Below are 17,596 nucleotides of genomic sequence, written 5' to 3' on the forward strand. Positions count from 1 at the left end.
CCTTATTGTAATTTGAGAAGCATCAGTGTGTACATTTTATGGATAGCCTAAATAATTATAGTAATAACTAAGTTGTGGGGACATGTATATTGACAATTTTTAAGTTATCTCTTTATCAAATTTCATAGTATTTCCCTGTGAATTACTTTCATCATGGTGGGGGGCGTAGATGGATCCTTGTAGGAAGGCATCGCAATTTATGCCAGTTTGACACAGACCTACACAGACTAGGGAAGAGGACATCTCAGTTGGGGAATTGCCTTCATCAGATTGGCCTATGGGCGTCTGTGAGCATTTTCTTAGTTGCCAATTGAAGCAGGAGGTCCCAGCCATTGTAGACTTGTGCCTTTCCTGCACAAATAGGCCTGGGATAATGAAGGTGGCTGAGCAAGTCAGGAAGACATTAGCTAGTAATCGGGTTCCTCTGTGGTCTATGCTTCCAATCCTGACATCAGGTTTCTGCATTTAGCTCCCACTTTGGTTTCTTTCAATGATAGACTGTAATTTATAAGCTAAAACAAATCCTTTCCTCCCCAGCATTTTGTCACCGTAACAGAAAAGCAAACCAGGACTGACTTGTTCATTATTTGATTATGGTGGTGGTGGTGGTGGGTGAAGAGCCTTTTAAGAGAGACATTTCAAATATAAAACAGGACCCTACATGAAAAGGCTATTAGGACGGGGTGCCTATGGCTTCATGACTGTGTTTCATGAAGGCCAACTATCTAGAAAAGAGTCAAGAAATCCCATCTATGGCAATGTCAGAGGTAAAGAATGCATATTTAACCAAAGGAGAAGTGTCAGGACAGAGAGGAAGATGTTTCAAGACCACTTGGCTGTGACCTTATGAAGCTGGCAGGGTGACCTTCCCAACATGAGATGCAGCATTTGTCAACAGAAAAGTACAGAAGCCATAAACCCAAGCAGGTTTGAGAAGCAAGCTGTTACCTTTTCTCCTTTTTAAGATTTATTAATTTATTTTAATGTGAGTATACTGTCTTTAGACACACCAGAAGAGAGCATCGGATTCCATTACAGATCGTTGTGAGCCACCATGTGGTTGCTGGGATTTGAACTCAGGACCTCTGGAAAAACAGTCAGTGCTGTTACCACTGAGCCATCTCTCTAGCCCCAGATTCTTTTTTCTTAAGGTTAAAACTTGAAAACATCAGAGAAGCAATTCCTGAGTGTGGAGTTGGGAGGCAATTCTCCATTTTTCACTTCTAACACACATAAGAGAGTTTATCATGTTATATCAGAATGATAGGAAAGCCATCCCACTAAGAAAAGAAACACACCAAGTATTATAGTTGGTGGACAGGTGTCTGACCCATCGGGCTCTGAGGATGGAGGAGGCAGCCTTTCCTGTTATCTGGGCTCATTGCAGCCACTGGAAATTGTGATCTCTTGCCTTTCTTCTCAGCATGTTCTGGTTATTCAAACTTCATCTGTACAAACTGCATTAATGAGCTGATAGTCTTCAGTTCAGTTCTCAATCGACGGTCAAAACTTTTCCCTAATGTATTAGGATAAATTCTTTGTAAATTAAAGAAAATTGACATTTTTATGTGTGCTACTAAGATGTGACCAGTTTATTATCATTTGGTTTTATGATATTTTTTCCCAAACAGATGATTTAATTACATAAGTATTTAACTTTCCTTTATAAAGTCTAAATTTTATACATATTGACTAGAAACCATTTCTTTTTACCATGATTTAAAATTAATGAATTTTAAATTTCAGTTATTCCTATAATAGCTTTATCTTTTAAGTCACTGATTAATCTGATTTAATAGTTTTATTAAAGTCTCTAATTAATCTAGATTAACTTGGTGTAAAGCCTGAGGAAAGGAATCTATATTTATCTAAACTGATAACTAGTTTTTGCATTGTAATTTACAGATTAATTCATTTCCCTTCTGCGTGTAATATACTAGGTCCCCATATGTGTTATAAAGTTATTTTTAAATTCTCTTGTCTATACTTAATCTTCTCATTTTTTTTCCTTTAACAAACTACTTCTAATCCTTTTAGCTCCATGGATAACATTTTAATATCTGGTGGGATTCATCCTCAAAGCTTCCTTGTATGCGAAGAAGATCAAGTTTAAAATGTAATGGGAAAAACACTCCATTTATAATATTAATTAAAAACATTCAGACCTAGCTTAGCAAGAAATAGGCAGGTACACATACTTTTAAAAAGATAGGCTTGGGTTGAGAATGCAAGAGGAAAGCTAAAGGTATACTCTGACCTGGGATCAGAACGTTCAACAGTGGGAAGCCCAGAGATTGAGCAGGATGAAGGCTAAGCCTCCTACTGAGCTTTGAGGAAAACTGTACAAAATAGTTCTGAGTTTGTCCCAGAGAAACCAGTGTGAAAGAATTCCACAAAAGTCCTCTTCATGTTGACAAATTATGAACTCTGCTTTTCTCCATTTGGGTTTTTTAAGTCTCTGAAATGACTCCTGCTGGTGCCGGAAAGCCTCGAGAGCGTCACAGAGGTTTGGTAGCACAGACCTGGAGAGCTTTGGATAGTGAACTCAGTTCCCAGTGTCATGCATACTGTTCATACTTGCATGTGTCCTCCTTGCAGCCATGTCAGATTATTAGACATTTAAAGATGGGTAAACTGAGGCATAGATAAGCAAGTATTTGTTCAAGGTTACTTCCTTAAGTGGTAGACCTGCAAGCTTGTTTTTTTATTGCTACTCTTTACTTTTGTTGTTGGTCTTTCTTTCTTTCCTTATTTATTTATTGCAGTGACATTTAACCCAGGGCCTTGTGTATGCCAAGCATGCTTTCTGCTTGCTTGAGTAGGGTCCCTGAATTCCCAACACAATTAAAATAAAAAAGCAAAGTTTCCCTTCCATCAGATAAGTAATCAAAGAAAGAAAGCCATTCAGCACCCAGGCTTCATCTTCTAGACTCTTGTATCTGGTTCCGCTATGTACATATAATCATATAAGACATTTTCGTAAAGTAGAGTAATCTAATATGTATGGTGCTCTGCACTTTGTCATTAAACACCATGTGAAGGACTCCCCCTTGTCAACGCATATGCAACCATTGCATTCTTTTCATTGGGAGGGTCTAGGATATAAGCATACTGTACTTGAACTGCCCTTCATAGGTGTGTGTTTAGGTTGTGACCTCAGATCGTCACTGTGTTTCCTGTCTTCAGTCGGATGTCATTAGGCTTTCAATGAGAGCCCCATCGTGGCCCTCGATGCTGCGCTGCTGAAGGTTGGCTCCTAGACAGGCTGCATTGTCTCCGATGGGACCCCAAAGAAGAGTCTGCCCCCACCCCCAGAGACCCTCCCTTTCATCGCTTAGGCAATCCACAGCATTTTTTGAGTTGAATTTATTCAATAGATTGTTTAAGAGCTATTTTTTCTTTTATTTCTTAGCATGGGCCCACCTCTTTCTTGGCATTTTTCCCCTACCCTCCACCTTTGAAACAATTCTTCAGACATATCCTGTATACTGTTGGCAGTTTCTCTCTCAGGGCTATCTGGTCTATATCTCCCAAGGTTATTATACACAATCAATTATGATAATGAACATTTAGATCCTTCCCCATGAGCTAGGGCTCAATTGAAAACACCATACTCAACTGATTTACTCTGCAAGAGCATCCGGTTGGGAGGAGGTGAAGCCACGCAGGAGTCTTTCCTTCCTTTTACTTTTATTCTCGAAAAGAAACAGACACAGAGAGGTTAAGAAAATTGTGTAAAACAAAGGAAGAAGAAGAAGATGGGAGGAAAGGGAGAAGGGAGGGAGGGAAGGAGGGAGGGAGGAAGGAAGGGAGAGAGGGAGGTGCAGACACATGGGAGGGGGGAAGGAAAGGAAAATTGAACTCTAAGAAAGCCCAAAACTTAGAGCTGGGGTGAAGACATGTCTAACATTTAAGAATTTATTACTTTATATTAATTTGTGTGTGAGTTGCGAGGCAGGAACATTTGCATGAGCATGTCTGTCTGTTCCCATAGAGGGCAGAAGAGAGAGCTAGTCCCCTGGAGCTGCGGCTACAGGTAAGTGTGAAGGCCTGATAAGGATTGTAGGATGTGACCCCAGGTCCCCCAGGAGAGCAACTTAGTGCTCAGCCGTCTCTCCAGCTCACAGTTTACACGGCCCCTTACCCCTGCAGTCCTTGTCTCCCCTAAACTCTCACTGCATTCTTTGGTTCTGAACACTGAGTAACCACAGGAAGAAAGTCCATCCTTCTTGGATCCCCTTTTCTTCTCGTCACCTGACATCTCTCAGTGTTGTATGTTGGCTCCAGTCTTCTTCCCATTTCTCTCAGCATTTTATATAACCATGGCCGGGAGCATTTTTTCTTAAAATACAGATTTGGCTTCCTTCCATCCTTTCAGTTTTCTTTGTATCAGTTTTTAAACATGTCACACCACTCTCAGAGCCTTCCAAAGCCAGGAGGGTTCATCAGCTCCGTCATTCTTCGTGTGTGTGTGTGTGTGTGTGTGTGTGTGTGTGTGTGTGTGTGTGTGTGTATTTCTTAATGAAAGAAAATTCGGCTATCCGCAGTAGACCTCAGCAAAGCATCCTTCATTTTGATAAGTCAGTATCAATTATTTCCTTTTTACTAACAAAGTAGCCTCATTCTCTTTGCAGCTCTTAAACCTCCTTGGCTCAGTGCCTTTCACAGAGACTGTTAGTAAGTAACTTTTCGGCTATCTGTTCTTAATGAGTGAGGGATGCTAAATGTTTGGACTTGGGAGTCACTTGGATTTACTTCCCTCAATGCCATCCCCTCCCCCACAGCACTCCTCTAAGTCCTTTCTCACCGATGCTGCTTGTAGCATCATAAAGGAAGCCAGTTAGGAAGGGTTTGTCCTTCTGTTTCCCAGTTCATCCAGGTACTGCATGTCTCCCAGACATGCCTTGCTTATCTACTGAGCATCCGCACAGGAAGTTTAAGATGAAGAGACAAGAAAGGAAAGGAGGAGGAGGAGGAGGAGGAGGAGGAGGAGGAGGAGGAGGAGGAGGAGGAGGAGGACAGGAGAAGGAGGAGAAGGGTGAGGAGGAGGAGGACAGAGAAGGAGGAGGAGGAAGAGGACAGGAGGAGGAGGAGGAGGAGGGGGTGGCCACTATTGTCTTCTCTGATGGAACTCTTTTTCTAGGTTTTTTTTTTCCTTGCAATTTCTTATGCATATACTTTCCTAAAAATATCGATTGACTTTGTCTCCCTCCTCTCCTGGGACATTCGTGTTAGCAGAAGGCCGAGGGATAACCTGGGAAAGATGAAAGCTTTTGAGCCAAACAGGTCTGGTTGGAGTCTAGCTGTGTTGTTCCCCTATGCTACCCCTGATAAATTATGGAATGTCTCCCAGATGATTTTCTCATCTTGGTGCGGTTGGGAGATGAGGAAAAGCACACAGCGCGTTGGAGGTACAGCGCATGCTCTTAGATGGGGGGCTCCTGCCATCGTTATCTCCTTATTTGATTTTGTGACCTCCCAGATTTACATTTGATAATTCAGATTTAATTCTTTGACCTTCTTCATTTATGCTTCTTTCATTTTGTTCTCCCTGCTATTTATTTATGTATTCATTTGTTTATTTGATCTGTTACCCTTAACTCCACCTTATGTCCTGTCTGTCATGGCTTGTTGCATAGAAGAATAGATGGTCATTCTTTCACAGTTTGGGAGGTTGAGAGTGCGAAATCAAAGTGCTGACCCCTTCCTGAGGCCCTAGGCAAGGGTCCCTCTTGCTTCTGTCTAGCTTCCGGTTCTGGCCAGCAATCTTTAGAGGTTTTCAGCATGTAGCTGTAGCACCCCCATCTTTGCCTCCACCCCATTTGGTCTTCTTTGTGTGTATTTCAGTGTCTCTTCTTGAAAGGACACCGGTGATTAGATTTAATGCTTCAGCAATCTAATATGCTACAATCTTAACTTGATTACATCGACAAAGACCCTACTTCTGAAGGAAAGTCATATTCACAGGTCCTTGGGGTTCCATACAGTCCTTGGAATTAGAATTTCATCATGTCTAGAGGAAGGACACACTTCAACTGACAACTGAAGGAGAAAGAATTGGGTGGGGTAAGTTATCTGTGTGATGTTCAGGTGCCTGAAGCATTTGATGGTCACGCGGCTGTCTACTGCATTAGCCTTCCCTGTGAATCATGTGGTTACAGAAACTGGAGCTGAGGTTGAAGTAAGTTGACAGAACGTGTCTGGGCTTGATGACAAACATTTGCTGTATTGGAAAGAGACAACTGCAGCATGCCAGTTAGTCTTCTGAACAGCTTTGGGCAGATGACAGGAGGGGCCAAGATGGGTGTCAACAGTGAGCAGTTAAATTAGCCCTCATGAATAGTGATGGTTTTATGTTTTACTCTATCATATTAGTGCTAGTTGGTCTTTCTATCCTTTGTCTTTTAGAAGACTTCTGTTATTTTGCTATTGTCTTTCCTTTTTAAAATACTGTCTTTTAAATTTTTATTTCTTTTCATACACAATCTTGCTATGTGCTAAGGTTGACCTTGTACTCATGGTCCTCCTACCTCATGCTCCCAGGGGTTAGAATGGCAAGTGTGAACACCATTCCCAGTTTACTTTCTCTCTTTAATTTAGAAAGTATAAGAAGAGCATGTTCAGTATGTCTGAATATATTTATCACATGCGTGTGCATTTGTGTTAGTATGGTGCATAGGGTTACATTTTACTATATCTTGGGAATGCCATGCATCTTGTGTTTTCTTGTTCCCTAAAGCAGTGTTGAATAGTCTCAAACAACACAACAAACACACATCAGAAACATTTAAAGAAGGGTACACTTTTATGCACTAGTTGGTTTGAACCACCAGCATAGCAGACATATTGGGAGCTTTGGGTGGCTAGAATCTGTGCCCTGTAGTTGTTTGGCTGATAGAATAGGACATGTGTGAACCTCTGGTCCAAGCATAAGAAGATGGCAGCTTTTACTCTCTGTTTCCAGGGATGCGTGCTCTTGGGATCTCGCCATGGAGATTTAAAGAGCACTTGGAAGTCTCGAGACAAGCCCATGACCAAAAGGTGAATCCAGAGTCCTTAACGCTGACTGAGTCCCCTCATAACGTCATGTAATAGGTCCCCCAGTCTGTATTTGAACACTTTAGCAAACACCATGTGTAGTACATAATAGCAGATATGTGAACAAAATAAATGGCAGTTGTCTTACACTGCTTAATTTTGGTGTGATTTCTTATGTATCAGAATTTTCCATTTAATAGACGAGACACAGAGATTAAACCACTTGCTCAAGGCCACACAGCTAGCAAATGCCAAAGGCTTATGCCCCTCCATCTAGGAGTTTAATCCTGTTTCTCCGTGACTTCTTTTTATGGCAACACCATCTTCTCTGAGAGAACTTCCAACTGTTTTTTGCTTACTTTCAAAGACCGCCTGCAGGAAGAAAGTGTGTCTGTGTATACAAAATGATGTCCTGCTTTATCTGTCTTTGTGAGCCTAAGCCCTGGATCCTGTCCCATAGTTGGCAACATTCAGCTTTTGAGCCTGCAAGACTGAAGGCCAGAACCTGGAGCTGAGAGAGTCAGTCTTTCATGCGCACATGCAAGATTGAACAGTGAGGTTGGCAGCCAGCCCCTTCCCAGGCTGTAGGCTGGCTTGGTCTTCAAATAAAGATTCCCTACCCTTCTATGTATTCATGCATCTAATTCTTGTTTCCTGGGCTGTGTATCTCATGCTAGGGTTTCTTTAGCATTTTTTAATTTCTTATTATCCCACCTGCAGACCCCTTTGTCTTCACTCTCGCTCCCTAATTCTGCTTCCTCTTTCTATCTTTCTCATGTGCTTCCCCCTGGCCTTCTCGACTTACAGCCTCTGGAGTCATCTCTGCATTCGTTTGGCAGATGTTACTGGCTCACTGGTTCATCTGTGTTAACCAGCCCAGCTGTGTTGGCCTCTTCTTATTTTGATATGGACTGGACTGCTTACACAAATATGTTTGAGTTTTGTTGTTACAGAGGTTATGTAAAATTCTACCTTAAAAAGATTATAGTGTCTTTCCTTAGACTTTTACAACATTGAGACAAGTTTTGTGTACCTGGTTCTTGTCCTTTGACCATTTCATTACTCATTCATTATTCATTCATGCATGCATGCATGCATTCATTCATTCAGTGTGTGTTTGTGCATGTGTGCACTTGAGTGCCTGTACATGCCATGGCATACATGCAGACGCCACCTGCAGCTTTATAACCTGGCTAACAGCAAAGGTGACCTCTATCTGTTCAACTTCCTGAAGTGCCATTTTCTGCCACAACAGGTAGAAATCCTCGAGATGGGTGGCTACATGACCAACCTGTGTAGGATGGGGGCTCCGGAAAATCGCAACATGGAGAAGCTCTTCGACCAGCTCACCATGGCAGACAGCATCAAGGAGAAGTGAAGAGGGACTGTCCCGGCTTGGGTGAGGTCTTCCTAAACTCTTCAGGCAAGATGCTCACACTATATTTCTGGAAGTCTCCCTAGTCTTTCTGTTTGGCATACTTCATAATAAATTCGTTTGTTTCTAAGTAGAAAAAAAAGCATGCAGCTGTCAGTTCTATCTTTCTACTACAGGGATCAAACTCAGGCGTCAGGCTTAAGCACGAGTGCCTTTACCTGCCGAGCCATCTTGCCAACCTGTCTTTATTTTTTTAGGTTTATTTATATTTCAGAAATCTCCTTGTCTAGATCAGTGGATCCATCTATCTATCTATCCATGTGTCTGTCCATCTATCCATCCATGTGTCTGTCCATCCATCCACCCATCCATCCATCCATCCATCCATCCATCCATCCATCTATCCATCCACCTTTCAACCATTCTCCAGTCATATAATTTTAGTATTCTCCTATACCTTACTATCTCTAAAGGGGAATTACTCCATGAGGAATTCAGCTCATCCCTCTTTTTCTAATCCTTTGTCTCACGTTTACTCTCTGGGTATATATTCCAAAATTGTTGGTACTTCCCTCACACTATTGAGATGTCTGAGGGTTTTTTTTTTCTTTTTTCTTTTTTTCGGAGCTGGGGACAGAACCCAGGGCCTTGTGCTTGCTAGGTAAGCGCTCTACCACTGAGCTAAATCTCCAACCCCTGAGGGTTTTTTTAAAATGTTCACATTGGAAGAATGTCATATCCAACCTTGACCTGCAAAACAGAATTGACACAAAATTATTTTTGCGTGTTTACATACCTCCCCTGGAAGAGAAGTGGTTCTGTCTCCTAGCATCTAAATGATGATGAAGATAGCTATGAAGCTACCCCAATCACACCGCAGGCTCTCTGCCTCACTATCTCTCTGGCAAGTGTGGGGAGAATCCCAGCAGAAATCTCCCCCTGCGGTGTCTGCATGATACCCTCCCTCACCGACAGAGCTTGACCTCTCTTATCTTCCGAGAGGCCCAAGAGGAAGATAAAATTGACAAACTGCTAGCATGTTCTGCTTCGCTTCTCTGGCTGGACCACCCCACCCTTCTTTGCTCCTTTCCTTCTTCATTACTCTGCTTCAGTTGTCAGCCCTGCCCAGCCTCCCTCTTCAGTGTTCCCATCTGCTGTTGACTGTGGATGCTCTCCAGATCTCTTGGGGAATCTGGGGGGAAGCAGGACCCAGCTCATCTGACTTTCACACCCTATTCATTTCTCCTGCTGACTTTGAAGTTCCTGCTTTCCCTCTGGCTATTTGGGAACTTTGTCCCCAATGGACTTATTTCACTCTCCCCCACTCCCCAAGTTTGTTTCACTGTTGAATTGGGTCTTACATTAGTTCATTAACTCTAAATTACTTCCTTACTGTCTGCCCTTACCAAACAGGAGACCTATTTCCTGTTCTTGCTTTTCCTTAAAAACAAACAAAAAACTTAATCTTTAAATTACTTTTAATTCTGTGTGTGTGTGTATGTGTGTGTGTGTGTGTGTGTGTGTGTGTGTGTGTGTGTTTGTGAACATATGTGCACTTGAGTGCAGGTGCCCATGAGCCCAGACTTCTTAGACCCCCTGGAGTTAGAGTTCCAGAAGGTTGAGAACCACTAACGTGGTGGTGCTGGGAACTGAACTTGGGTCTTCTGGAAGAGTAGTACGTTTTCTTAACCAATGAACAACCTCTCTAGCCCCTCTCTTCTCTTCCTCTGCAGTGTACATTCTAGAAGAGGCAATACACTTACACAGCATACAGATCCCCAGTTCTAAGTCATTATTGTCTGGTGGCCTGTTTTCTGTTCTTCAGTATTAGAGAGCTGGGCTAGGAAGGCTAGGGATGTTGCTCAGTGGTAGGGCCCTTGCCTAGCATGGGTATAAAAAGTATAAAAGACTTGTAGTGCTAATCATTCTGACTTGAGATGATTGTAGTCAACTTACTTTTTTTTTTTTTTAGTTTTCTTCATTTTATTGCTTTTCATACTCCTCAAAAGAATTTTTAAAGCTAAACATAGAATATTTTGAAATTATAATGCGTGACTCAGCAAAAAATGTTATAATAAAAGTTCACAAATGTATGGCAACTGTGTGAAAACAGTGCTATGGGGAGATTGAGGTTCCCTTTTGGGTTCTAAATCTTGTTAATAAAACAAAACAGACTGAGAAGGAAGCTGGAGGACTACTTTATTAGAGCTTGAGAGGACACTAAGAACAAAATCCCCCAAACAGCTGCCTGGAGAGGGTGATACAGAGAGAACCAGGCCTTTTAAAATAGGCGTGAAGGGAAGACAGGGTGACATCCCAGGGTGTCCAGGAGGTTGCTTTAGCCTAAGAGAATATCTGAAAAAGAGATACAGAGATGAAGGAAAGACCAAACAAGCAAACAAATATCTCCCCCTCCAAAAAACCCAAACAACCCACCCTCAAAAAACCAAAAACAAACCACGCTCAGGGCCAGGTGCTGGATCTGAGGCCACCCAAATCCAGGCTCCCGTGTCCCAGGACGAGACATAGAGTTAGAAACAAGACAGTTCTTAAGGCAGGGAGAGCACTCAGAAGCTGACTATTGCGCTCAGGGCAAAAGCTCCCAAAGCCCTGCCTCTCTTCAGGGCGTGGCCTTCACAGGTCTTTCAGGTAATGCTACCCTTCCCATTTGGAGGTTCAAAGTCTTTTCTCATGTAATATTTCGCTCTGTATGTGAAGCCCAGGTGAGGAACGGCTGTCCAGTCTTTCTCTGCCAATTGGTTTCTCTTGTGCTAATCTTGAGGCTTCCATCTCCAGCCTCCAATCTCCTGCCACAGTGTACGGTGGCTGGGTCAAGAAAGTAACTTCTGCGGATATTAATATACGGAGAAGAACATTTCATGTTTTCATACGTAGGACAACATCGAAGGAGAAGATATGGAGGCGCTCTTGTTTCGTCTCAGGAAGATGGTACTGCCTTTTTGTTATGATTCTAATATTATACCAGCTAACCCATTCTTGGGTGGGATACATAAAATTCTCTCATGAAGCAAGGTGACTTATGTTCCCAATTAAACACACCACTGATAGTGAGATCCCAATAATTCATAGTGTCTGGTCCCAGGAATCTGGCTGGGCACATGCCTAAGTGTAAAATCCGGAGGCTTGCATCTGCTGATTTTCTGCAAGTGGAGCTGTGTTCAGTCTGCTGTGTTGACAACAGACCCAGGACCAATAGGCAGTTGTATTAATTTATTATAAGTCGAGTTGCTTTTGCCTCTGGGCGTTCCTGTGTTCAACTGGTGTTTAAAAAAAAAAAGCCAGTGTTGCCTTCATGTCCTCTCCACTAGCAGCTTCGGTTAGTCACAGATCCTGTGATCTTGGTGGGTCTGCTCCCACTCCTTGCTTTTCTCTCAGAACCACATGGCTTTTGAAGGAGTCAGATCACAGCTCCAACCTAAATGGCCCAGCATCATCAAAGCCTGGCTCTCTGAGGAAATGACCCTTGTTTGTTGCTGGAGGTCATATTGCTGCAAAAGGGAATAGGACCTAGAAGGCAGCTTGGCAGAGACAGAGCATGAGAAGGAGAGAAGGGTTTGTGCCTGCGTTCGTGTGTACATGCATGTGGTGTGCATATGTGTGGTGTGTGTGTGCCATATGCACCTGGTCATGTAGTCAAAATGCAGCAGATTGTGAGTGACATTTCCCAAATCCAAGAAACATACATTTCATTCTAAGGATAAGGGACTCTCGCTGACTTTAGAGAAAGGACTAGCCCTATCTGGTTTCAATCAGAGCCATTGAGAAGACAGCAAGTTTCCAGTTTCCCGTGTTTTCTTGGCTTGCAGTGAGTGTTCAGAGCACAACTGTATCTTGTATGCTTCTGAGAAGGGAAACTTGAATGCCAGAATCCTCCTGGCTGGGTTGGGCATTGCTGTCCACCCTGGGTTTTGTATTCCAGACCTCACCCAACTGGATTATATTTTTAGCTTCTAGTCTCCTTCCACACAAGCCTGATGATTTTAAATTTAAAGAAACGTGATCAGGAACCAGTTCTCCAGCTCCTCAGAAACTCTCACTTGCAGAGATCTGGGGAGCCAGAATCAAGCTTCAGATCTTTGCCTTGAGGTAGGCAACAAGTTATAACCCCTGTGTGGGGAGGAATTAATGACAGCTAGATTCCAAGAAGGCCAAACACTGTGAAGCCATAAATTTTTCCAAGTAGTGAAAATGTGAGCTCCATAACCCAGTGGAGAAAAACAGTTTATTTAAAAGTCTACCCACAGATTTGAAGTGAAGAAAACAAAATTCGACCATAAAAGATGTGCTTTTGTCCTGGGTCAAGATTTATTTTTCAGTCAACTCATGATCATTAACTTGATGAGTTTCTTGGTGAGATGGGGAATAGATCTGAGTGTTCGTTTAAGGTCATAGAAGGGTCTAGAAACTCAAGAGCAAGAAGTTGGCTTTTCCAAGGGTGCCTTTGAAAACTCAAGTCTTGTGCAGTATTTTTCTATTGGCTTTTCTGGGTAGTTTTTAAAACAGCAGCAGCAGGAGGAGGATCTTATTATGTATCCCAGGCTGGCCTCTGACTTGAAATTCCTCTGCCCCAGCAGCTCCCAAATTCAGGGATTACAAATGTGTGCCATGAGGCCTGGATGGTATTTTTCCTTTCTCTCCATGTTGTGTATATCTAAGTTAAATTCATTTACTTACTTTCATCCAGTATGGGAAGGGATTTTTGACACTAGATTCTGCTCATACTGGATGTTGAAGTGTCCTGCCTTTTTCTCAAATGTTTGGATGCTTATCTTCAGTTTAGGAACTGAGCTGGTATCCTGAGGCCCACAGAGCTTTCTAGTTGCCCTGTCCCATCTAAGAACTGACAGAAAGTCATGCTCAGTTTGGCTAGGTCCAGCTCAAGTCTTCTTTCCTGACTGTGTGATGCTGGTAAGACACTTAATCTCGCCGAGCATCTCAGTGCCTCATCTGTAAAGAGGGTGGTCATTTAAAAAACATTGAGCAGAACTAATAAAATAAAAATAGATACAAGGAGGGTAGCTTCATAACATAAACTCCAGGGATTAAACAACTTCAGATCATTAATGTAGACGTTTCTATCTTCCTGTCTTGACCTACCTGATTTGTTTCTCAGTATCCATGGGAAGATTGGACCCAGGACCTTCAGGGATATCCAAGTCAATAGATGCTCAAGTCCCTTATGTGAAAAGGCATGGGGCAGTGATTGCCTATAACCTGCACTCCTCTTTCTGTATCCTTAAATCTTCTATAGATTCCTGTTGGACACCTCAGACAATACCAACACTATGTAAATAGTTGCTGTGCTTTATTGTTTAGGGAATAAGGATAAGAAAAGGAACATGATACATTTGTGTAGACGACAGTTTCCAAATGTCTTTGATGCGAGCTTGGTTGAATCCACAGCTGCGGAACCTATGCATATGAAGGCTGTCACTGTCTGCGCATGTTTTAGCCTCTTCCAGAAGAAAAGGATGCCATTCATACTTAAATAATCCTGTGTGGATTCCACCCGTTTCCACTTGTTTATGGAAGGTATTAATGGCGGGATGTATCCGTGAAAACCAGTCCTGGTTTGTTTTTTTTCATGGGCTCATTGTTTGGTGAGGGAGCCAGGCGGTGAACAAAATATGAAATAACAGATGAGAAGAGCGGTTTGGAACTTACCGAGGGAGGGGCTTAATGCTCTTGGCCTCAGGCTATGCAAGTAGCCTCTCCTGGTCTTTCTGCATCTGTTTTCTCCCTTCTGTTATTATTGTTAGAGATGCCAGAGTGGTCTTTCTCATAATAAAGAAGCTCACAATACTTCCTTCCTTCAAGGCCTTCCATGATTCCTTAACACTCACCAAAGCTGTCATCAAATGCGATACACACAGGAGTGTCTCCTGCCTTTCTCAGCCAATCCATCTTTTCTTCTCTCTTTCCCTCTGCTGGACCCCACTTGCGGGAGACACTTTTTTCTCCCCTGGTGACTGGAGGAGTAGGCCTGAACATGCCACTGTGAGTTCTACATTTCCTTGAAATCCCTTAAAAATTTTATGCAAACATTGAGATCCCTAACAGTCAAGTTTACTTGACCAGAAAAGAAATAGTGTAAGTGGTCAGAAGTGTAGATAAGTCTGTGAGACTGGCAACACCCCTGAGGGGTAGTTCCCCAGAGGCTCTCAGCTGGGGGGAGGGGAGACTTTATCAGAAGAAGTTGACTAAGTATTAGATATGAGGGATGGCATGAACAGACATGGCATGAACAGTTTCTGCTGGTCCATGTTAGCTATGAAAATGACATATCTCTAACCCTAACTCATGATAACCCACAATGCCCCACTGTGACATTTAATGTTGTCAACTTGATAGGACCTAGAATCACCTAGGAAATAAACTTCCATGCATGTCTGTGCAGGAGACTCTATACTGGGTTAACTGAGACGAGAAGACCTGTACTGACTGGACTTGGCACCATTCCGTGGGCTGAATCCCGCACTCAGTGAAGAGGATGAGGTGAGATGAGTCTTCATCAGTCTCTGGTTCTATGGACACGACATGGCCAGCCATCTCTCCATCCTACCTCCTTGCTTTCCCTGGATCATAGCCTGTGTCCTGGAACTGGTCTTTCATGATATTGCTTTATTACACATATCTGATCACATCGATGAGGAAAGTTACCAATATGCCCACCGTTCTGGAATGAATGATGGTAGTTGGGTTCGCCCTCCTGAGCCTGTTATATGACTATATTAGGAGATGGCAGTGCCTGGAGGGTTGTCTCCATGGTCCAACATCTATTTCTTTAGTAAATGGGAGAACATATCACCATCCTTTTTCTTTTCTTTTGTTCTTTTTTTTTTTCTTCTGAGTCTATACTTGTGGTTTCTGAAGTTAACAGAGAAAAGCAATGTATGACTCAGGCTATTGAAGACCATTAGATTGACTCTGGGATAAACAGGATTTTGATTTTGCCAAAGAATCCAAATGTGGGATGCTCAGTCATAAATAGAACATCTGTATCACACCCTGTGGGGAATCATGAAGTTGGCTTGCCCTCGAGGTCATGCTCTGAGGAAAGGCATGCCTCATAGGGTTTTCAGATTAGTCCATGGCTCCTGGGCCACTGTGCCTTTCAGTTCCTGAGAAACCAAGCCACTCCCTCAGGCCACTTTGTGTTCCTCTGTATGTTCTCTTTGAAGACAAGGAAGCATGGAAGGCTCACACGACACTTGGTCTTAGACATTGATCTTGTGCACCCTGCATAGCTTGCAATTGTCATTGTATCCCGGCAACTACAATTGTATTGATCCTGACAATCAGCACCATATTCTGTTTCTGATAAGGGTATAACAAATCAATAACATTGTCACACCCTCAGTCTTGCTGTGACCTCTCCAACCTGAGCTTGGCTTAATTCCTTGACCAACCACATCAGGTGACCTTCGCCTGGTAAGTAAGTACAGGCTCTTACAACACCTCTTCCTTCCAAGGTTCGGGATCATTGAGGAAGTGGGAAGTGTCTAAGAGCTGAGTGGAGGATGGTTACAAAGAAATTATCCTAGGGACACAACAGGGCAGTTGCACATGGGAACTCACAGCAGTCGTGACAGCAAGTACACGACCTGTGACGTTCAATCCAAACCAAATCTCATTGTGGAGAGGGGAGGTGGGCATGAATTCCTAACCTTAGCTGAGGAACTGCTGTCAATTGTTAGCTGCCTGGAGAGGGGGAGTTAGATTTCTTTAAGAGTGTAGCCTCTGGGAGGTTGACCATGCTCCAATGGATGGCCACACATTCAAGAATGCATGGGCAGCATAACTTAGACTCAATAGGCATATTTAAGAAACTGTTGTTTCTTAATACATCAAAAAGACACAAAGTTAGGTGGATAGGGAAGGGATCAATAATTTTGGGGGAGGTGGTGGAGAGATGAGTATGATTAAAACACATCATAAAGAATCCTCTAAGAACTAAGTTTAAAAACTAAACAAAACAATAGAAACCCTCATTCTGAATGTCTTAGTTAGGGTTTTACTCCTGTGAACAGACACCATGACTAAGGCAATGCTTATAAAGGATGATATTTAATTGGGCTGGTTTACAGGCTCAGAGAGTCAGTCCATTATCATCAAGGCAGGAGCATGGCAGCATCCAGGCAGGCATGGTGCAGGAGGAGCTGAGAGTTCTACATCTTCATCTGAAGTCTGCTAGCAGAATACTAGCTTCCAGGCAGCTAGGATGAGGGTCTTAAAGCTCACATCCAGTGACACACCTACTTCAGAGGGGCCACACCTTCTAATAGTGACACCCCCTGGGCAGAGCATATATACGGACCATCACACTGAACTATAGGTAGGTAAATTGATTAAAATCCCGGGGGCTGGGGGCATTTTGACAATATGTATTAAACACTTTGAAACTATATATCTCTTGTCAGTGCTGGGAACTGAACTTCGGGCCCCACAGACAGTATACAATTGCTCTGCTACTCGTCTACACCCCAACCATTAGAACATTAATGTCTTAATACAGAATAATTGCTGTAAGTAAAACATGAGCAAGTGGAGATTTATATAGAGGATCACCTACGAAATCCTGTTTGTGTGAGCTTCTAAGGACTCAACAATTGAGAATCTGGTAAAATCAACTGGATTATGGATTATAAAATGTCTGTGGGAAGTATTGGTACTAATAAAATAATACCATGGACTAAACATTATTGATGTGGAAAGAATGCTCATAATGTATTAGATTTATAAAAACAGGAGGTATACCATACAATGTGGCCTTTAAAAAACAAAAAGGAAAATTTCTGAAGAAATCTATACTAACGTGTTATTTCTGTGGGAAGGGATTATGAATGGTCTGTTTTCTTTCAGTTTACCTGCATTTTCCAGTTGTTTTAAATAGCTAGTTATAGCTCTTGGCTGTGTGATTTTTTTTTATGTTTGAGCGCTAAAAAGGAATCCTTATGTGGACTTCCATGCATTTTGCCCTAGGCGGTCAGCTCCCCAGATGTCGCTGCTCCATGCGTGTATGTGATGGATGACCTGCTGGGGTTAGTGGTTATGTGACAGGCACCCTGGATGGGCCAGACCATCTCCTGTGCTGCTTTGCAGGTACCGCCTGGGTGTAGAAAGCACTCAAGCAAAGGCTTGGAACCTCGTGTACATATCCTC

At 42.7% G+C, this 17,596-nt stretch overlaps 1 long non-coding RNA gene across 1 annotated transcript in view; it reads left to right on the plus strand.

The window, feature by feature from the left end:
* LOC102553798 (uncharacterized) overlaps positions 1–15,243 on the plus strand; it is a 54,583-nt gene extending 39,340 nt beyond the window's left edge. The window contains exons 3-7 of the long non-coding RNA XR_015623110.1: positions 8,294–8,437; positions 11,210–11,362; positions 13,548–13,664; positions 14,283–14,431; positions 14,832–15,243. This is a non-coding gene — a long non-coding RNA (uncharacterized LOC102553798). The remainder of the gene's footprint in view (positions 1–8,293; positions 8,438–11,209; positions 11,363–13,547; positions 13,665–14,282; positions 14,432–14,831) is intronic.
* Positions 15,244–17,596: the final 2,353 nt, after the last annotated feature.

The sequence above is a fragment of the Rattus norvegicus genome, chromosome 6 (assembly GCF_021556685.1).
Source record: "Rattus norvegicus strain SHRSP/BbbUtx chromosome 6, alternate assembly SHRSP_T2T, whole genome shotgun sequence".
Lineage (NCBI taxonomy): Eukaryota > Metazoa > Chordata > Mammalia > Rodentia > Muridae > Rattus > Rattus norvegicus.